The following is a 7,421-nucleotide window of genomic DNA, read 5'->3' on the forward strand; positions in this document are numbered from 1 at the left end:
TTGTCGATTGGTTTCAATCCGAGTAAGAGGAACAAGAATCGATCCAAGATTGGGCACAAGGAATTGGAGCTATTTACTCTCATCCAAGGGTGTATTTGGGTTTTTCTACCCTTACTCATTTTTTATAATTGAATTCTTGTTGGTTGTGATTATGAACATGATTAGCTAAACTTATTAACCCATTGGGGTTCTTTATCTAGGGATTTTTGTACTTCAATTTTGAATTGAATGTATTGATTGTCAATATTGGTTTGCAATGGAAGTATTTATTGATTTGTTCTTCATATCTTGTTGAATGATTTTTGAAATTTGAATGATCTTGAGAAAGACGTTTAGGTTTGGATTGTCCTTTGCAACCTAGAATTGATTTCCCCTAGAGATATGGTGTTCGTTCTACCGGATTGAGAATTAACAACTCTCAATAGTGTTAAATGGTACATAATGCTAATTTGGGTAATTAGAGTTAGGAAGAGATTTCAACCTAATTAATCTAAGTTAAGATGTTAGTGTCCTTGAGAAAGGCATTAATTGTGTAGAGATTTTCCCACGGAAATTGGATTCAATCAATCAATTCCACCCTTAGTTTCCATTCCTTAGAGATAAGAATTCCCAAAGGGTTATTCCTTTACTTGAATTAATCATTCCCTAGTATACATAGTTCGACAACAATTAGAGTAGCTATTAGTTAATTTAGGAATTATTCATTAACACCAATTATTTTCTGTGATTAGATAACATAGAAGATTGAGTAGATTTAGGTTCACACGTTCTTTGGGGAATACGACACTTGGTACTCGCCGTTAGCTATACTCCACTGATAGGTACACTGCCTTAGGTCATAGTCTTGCTTGACTTAGCAAACATCAAGTTTTTGGTGCCGTTGCTGGGGAACGGTTTTCTGTGAACTAAATTGAAATTTCAATATTTGTTAGTCTAGTAATTTCTCTTTTTGTTCATAATTTGTTTTCTGTGCATAGTTTATTTTTCTTATCCTGTTTGTTGGTGTTGTTGTTCTTTATTGTGCTTAGGTAGTTTATGACCAGGAGCTCTAATCTTACAGAGCCTTTATCTGAACCCGAGCGCTCTCTCAGATTGCTAAGGAGGCGTATGCAGGCAGTATAGGAGGAAATTGAAGCAGAAATTCCTGTTCGTGAAACTACTGAGATGGAGAACCACAATGCAAATGGAGGTAATGATGAAAGGACCATGTACGAGTTTGCTAGGCCCTCTCTAGCAGGGATGCAAACTGAGATAGTGAGGCCTCCCGTGGCAGCCAATAATTTTGAAATAAAGCCGAATGTAATCCAGATGATCCAGAATAAGGTGCAATTTGGAGGATCGGCGAGCGAAGATCCGAACAAGCATTTCGCCAACTTTTTGGAAATATGTGATACCTTTAAGATTAATGGAACAACTGATGATGCCATACGGTTGAGGCTGATTTCTTTTTCCTTGAGGGATAGAGCGAAAAGATGGATGCAGTCCTTGCCATCGAAAATGATCACTACTTGGAATTCTTTGGCTGAAAAGTTTTTGAACAAGTATTTTCCTCCTGCTAAGACTGCTCAAATGCGAAATAACATATCTTCTTTTGTGCAGGGTGAAGGAAAATCGATGTACGGAGCCTGGGAGCGCTTCAAGGACTTGTTAAGGTGTTGCCCACACCATGGTCTTCCTCTCTGGATGCAAGTGCAGACATTCTATAGTGGTATGAAAACAGCCACTAGACAAATGGTAGATGCAGCTGCAGGGGGACCTATCAATAGCAAAACACCTGAGCAAGCCTAGGATTTGATAGAAGAGATGGCCACCAACACTTATCAGTGGTAAACTCCACGGGCTAGAGGTCTAAAACCCGTTGTATATCGGGCTGAGGCAGATCCTACAGTAGCCTTGGCGGCACAAGTAGAGCTACTTTCCAAAAAGATAGAACAACTTCAGATGCCGGTCCAAGCAGTTCAGCCCGGATGTGAATTCTATGGTGGACCGCATTACAGTGCCAATTGTAAAGCAGGAGGTATGTTTGCATCTTCTATGCCTACTAATGTTTCTAACGTTGAGCATGTTGATTATGCAGTTAGGCAGCAGAATGATCCCTACAGCAATACATACAACCCAGGGTGGAGGAATCATCCTAATTTTGGATGGAGGAATTCCAATAACCAAGGTCCACCAGGATATCAGAGGTTGCATCTGCAACAACCTATGCATTCTGTTCCCCATCAACCAGAAGGTAGTCAAGAGAAGAAACCTAACTTGGAAGAGTTGATGACGAAGTTCATTGCAACTTCAGAGAACGAATTTCAACAAACGGACACTGCCATTCGGAATCAACAAGTGTCAATTCAGAACTTAGAAACTCAAATTGGGCAGTTGTCTAGGATGATGGCTGAGAGGCAGCCAGGCACACTTCCAAGTAACATAGAGCCTAATCCAAGGGAGCATGCCAAAGCAATTACTTTAAGATCAGGTAAGGAACTTCCTAGTCCATCTAAGCCTTTCACTAATGATGATTCTGATGTGCAGGTGGATGAGTCGAAAAAGAAAGACGAGCCTGAGAAGAAAGAAAAGGGAGCAGTTGAAAAGAAGGAGGATTTGAAGAAGATCCCCTCGAGGCCATACCAACCTCCCATTCCATATCCTGCAAAACTCAAGCAGAATAAAGTTGATAAGCAATTCGGTAAATTTTTAGATCTTTTTAAACAATTGCGGATTAACTTGCCTTTTGTTGAAGCTATTTCGTAGATGCCAAAGTATGCGAAGTTTTTAAAAGAAATTCTAAGCAACAAGAGGAAGTTAGAGGATTTGGGATTGGTGACCTTGAATACAGAATGCTCAGTAGTGTTTCAGATCAAGATTCCAGTCAAACGACGCGATCTAGGGAGTTTTACTATACCTTGTTTGATTGGGGATAAATTAAAATTGCTAGCATTAGCTGATTTGGGAGCTAGCATGAATTTGATGCCTAGTTCATTGTTTGAGGAGTTAGGACTAAGCACTTCTAAGCTAACTCCTACCAGGATGAGTATACAACTAGCAGACAGAACTGTTAAGTACCCGAAAGGGATTATAGAGGATGTGCTAGTTAAAGTTAACAAATTTATATTTCCTGTGGATTTTGTTGTCATGGATATGAATGGTGAGAGTGATGTCCCATTGATCCTAGGTAGACCATTTTTAGCTACATCTAAAGCTTTGATAGATGTTAGTAGCGGAAAGCTGGAACTTAGGGTAGATGATGAGAGCATTACATTTGATTTGACTAAATCCTTGAGATACCCATATGAGCATGATGGTACTGTCTGTTCGATTGATTTTATCAATGATATTGTGGAATCTCAATTGCAGGAAATAATGATTGATGATCCTTTGCAAGTGGCAATGCAAGAAAATGAGGATAATTTATCCAATGAACAAGTGTTGGAGCGGTAGAGCACTTATTAGGCCGATGTTGATGATGAAAAGACTAATGGTTTTGTTGATCTTGACAGTCGGGGAGTAAAGAAGTCAAGCCTTCTTTGGAGGAGCCGCCCGTTCTTGAGTTGAAAGAGTTGCCAGCGCACTTAATGTATGCCTACCTAGATGAAGCAAAGCACTTATCGGTTATTATTTCCGCTCATCTCACACCTGAGGAGAGGGAGATGGTGTTGTGTATTTTGAGAAGGTATGCAAAGGCATTTGCGTATAAGACAGCTGACATACTAGGAATAAACCCGAGTTACTGCCTTCATAAGATTTTGATGGAGGATGAGTTCAAACCGGTGGTGCAGCCACAAAGGCGGTTGAACCCTCATATAAAAGAGGTGGTAATTAAACTTCTTGATGTCGGTTTAATTTACCCTATTTCTGACAGTGCTTGGGTGAGTCCTGTGCAGGTGGTTCCCAAGAAAGGGGGCATGACGGTGGTGAAAAACAAAAAGAAGGAGCTAATCCCTACACGAACAGTAACGAGCTTTCGAGTTTGCATAGACTACCGACGCTTGAATGACGCAACCCAAAAGAACCACTTTCCCCTTCCTTTTATCGATCAAATGCTTGAGAGGCTTTCAGGCCATAAGTATTATTGTTTCCTTGACAGTTTTTCTGGTTATTTTCAGATTCCCATAGCACGAGAAGACCAAGAGAAGACGACATTCACTTGTCCTTATGGCACTTTTGCCTATAGGAGGATGCCGTTTGGCTTGTGTAATGCGCCTGTGACTTTTCAGCGGTGTATGATGGCCATTTTCCATCACATGATAGAGGAGTTGATGGAGGTCTTCATGGATGACTTCTCTGTATTCGGTAACTCTTTTTCCTATTGTTTGCAAAATTAAGACGACATTCACTTGTCCTTATGGCACTTTTGCCTATAGGAGGATGCCGTTTGGCTTGTGTAATGCGCCTGCAACCTTTCAGCGGTGTATGATGGCCATTTTCCACGACATGATAGAGGAGTCGATGGAGGTCTTCATGGATGACTTCTCTATATTTGGTAACTCTTTTTCCTATTGTTTGCAAAATTTAGAAAGGATGTTAGCTAGGTGTATTGAAGCTAACCTTGTGTTGAATTGGGAAAAATATCATTTTATGGTCCAAGAGGGTATAGTCTTAGGACATAAAGTGTCACATGCAGGGTTAGAAGTAGATAGAGCTAAAGTGGAAGTTATAAGTAAACTACCTCCCCCTACTTCGGTTAGGGTTGTTAGAAGTTTCTTAGGGCATGCAGGGTTCTATAGAAGATTCATTAAGGACTTTTCTAAGATTGTTAGGCCTTTAACTCAATTGCTAGTAAAAGATATACCTTTTGAATTTGATGATGATTATTTAAGAGCTTTTGAGTTATTAAAGGAAAAACTAACCACGGCTCCCATCATGGTTTCTCCTGATTGGGAGCTGCCCTTTGAGCTTATGTGTGATGCTAGTGATTTTGCAGTTGGAGTTGTTTTAGGCCAGCGTAAGGAGAAGAAATTCCAGCCTATTTACTACGCTAGCAAGATGCTTATGGATGCCCAAGAACACTATACAACCACAGAGAAGGAGCTCCTAGCTGTCGTGTTCGTTTTTGATAAATTCCGTTCCTACCTTGTGCTGTCAAAGACAATTGTTTACACGGATCATTCTGCTTTAAGGTATTTATTTTCAAAGCATGATTCTAAGCCAAGATTGATTCATTGGGTTCTTCTGTTACAGGAATTTGACTTGGAAATTAAGGGCAAACGAAGAGCTAAAAATCTTGCAGCAGACCATATTTCACAATTAGAGAACCCGCACTTGGAGGAGATTAATGAGAAAGAGATCAATGACTTCTTTCCGGATGAGCACCTATGCTCAATGCAGGTGGCAAATGCTATTCCTTGGTTTTCTAATTATGCAAATTATTTGGCTGCAAGGGTGCTCCCAAAGGGTATGATGGGCCAGTAAAAGAAGAAATTCTTTGCTGACTTGAAGTATTACATTCGGGACGACCCCTTCTTGTTTAGAATTTGTGCAGATCAAATTATCAAGAGGTGTGTATATGGGGAGGAGATCATTCAAATTCTCAAGCACTATCATGAGGGACCGGTTGGTGGACTCCAAGCCGCAAACCATATAGCCAGGAAGGTTATGGATGCTGGTTTTTATTGGCCGACTATCTTCCAAGATGCACGAGCATATGTCCAGGTTTGTGATGCATGCCAACGGTCAGGTAATATTTCTGCCCGAGATGAAATGCCCCAACATAGTATACAAGTGTTGGAAATTTTTGATGTTTAGGGCATTGATTTTATGGGTCCTTTTCGTTCTTCGTATGGATGCAAATATATAATGGTGGCTGTTGAATATTTTTCTAAATGGCTTGAGGCATAAGCCTTGCCTACTAATGATGCTGGGGTAGTTGTGAGGTTCCTTAAGAGGCTATTCTCTAGGTTTGGAACACATCGAGCATTAATTAGTGATAGGGGAACCCATTTCTGTAATTCTCAACTTGAGAAAGTACTTAAAAGATATGGAGTATCTCAACGATTCTCCACGCCTTATCACCCACAAACGAGTGGGCAAGTAGAGGTTACTAATAGGGGGCTTAAGCGCATTTTAGAGAAGACTGTAGGAGCCAGTAGGAAAGATTGGACTACAAAGCTAGATGATGCTTTATGGGCATTTAGAACTGCCTATAGGACTTCTACAGGGTTCACTCCCTTTAGGCTTGTGTATGGAAAAGGTTATCATTTACCTGTGGAGCTAGAACATAAAGCGTTATTGGCACTTAAATTGTTTAACTTTGATTTGGATAGCGCAGGTAGATAAAGGCAGTGGCAAATAAATGAGCTAGAGGAATGGCATCAACAAGCCTATGACAATTCAACAATCTACAAGGCGAAGACCAAACAATGGCATGACAAGCGATTGAAAATTTGAAGGAATTTAACGTAGGAGATAGTGTGTTGTTATTTAACTCTCGTCTCCGTTTATTTCCAAGGAAGCTGAAGAGTCGCTGGTCGGGGCCATTTACAGTGATGCAAATCTTCCCTTATGGTGCGATTGAAGTGCATCATCCGGAAAAGGGAAATTTCAAGGTTAATGGGCAGAGGTTGAAGCATTACCTTGGAGGGTCAATGGATGTGGAGGAGCGTGTGAATTGGGTGCTCCATTTCTGATTCAAAGAAAAGAATAAAGTCCAGCTTATGACTTTAAAGAAGCTTGTTTCTTTTATTTTCATTTTAATTCTTTAGTTTTCATTTTTTTTCTTTCCATTTTGGGTATTAATTTTGTTTGAATTAAGTGAACTTAGGTGATTAGGTTTTACAGTTGGTTTTTGCTCCTGCATGTGACACTACTTCCGACCCTCAGAGAGCAGCCACTCCTCCACCTGATATACCTGATGATGCACCTCTTTTCACCCCGAAGCTATAGTCAGGGCAGTATTATTTCTGTTTCCTTTTGCATTTCTTATATTTTGTACACTGAGGACAGTGTGTCCTTCAAGTGTGGGGTGGTGATATTAATATACACTTGCTTTCATGCTTTATTGTTTTGTATATGAAATTCATATCCTTTTCTAGTGTATATATCGCATTTTAATTATCCCATCTCAGTTCTTTGTGTAATTTTTTGTAAAAATTTTGAAAATCTTTCACTTTGTTTCGATGCTTTTACTGTTGACTTGCTTTTGGAAATCCTGTTTATGTCCATGTGATCGGGTAAAACCGATAGTGTTGAGTCTTGCGGAAGAATGTAAGATAATTAGTTTGAGTTTTGTACTAAGTTGCTTTGGTTTATCTAATTCTATTTTGATGATTTTTGTTTAGAACCCACTCAAAAGCACACTTGTGAGAGATTGAGCCTAAATTGTAAGCATACACTTTATATGCTTGAATTTATTTCTTGTTGAGAGTGCCAATCACTGTCTTTACTTTTAGAACTTGCTCGGTAATGCTTATGAGGGCCACAAGGATAGTTTA

The 7,421-nt window shown here is 39.8% G+C and overlaps 1 non-coding gene across 1 annotated transcript; it reads right to left on the reverse strand.

The window, feature by feature from the left end:
• Nucleotides 1-1,567: 1,567 nt before the first annotated feature.
• LOC112534896 lies at nucleotides 1,568-1,673 on the reverse strand. The gene has a single exon (XR_003079124.2). It is a non-coding gene; the product is annotated as a small nucleolar RNA R71 (small nucleolar RNA).
• Nucleotides 1,674-7,421: the final 5,748 nt, after the last annotated feature.

The sequence above is a fragment of the Ricinus communis genome, chromosome 6 (genome assembly GCF_019578655.1).
Source record: "Ricinus communis isolate WT05 ecotype wild-type chromosome 6, ASM1957865v1, whole genome shotgun sequence".
NCBI lineage: Eukaryota > Viridiplantae > Streptophyta > Magnoliopsida > Malpighiales > Euphorbiaceae > Ricinus > Ricinus communis.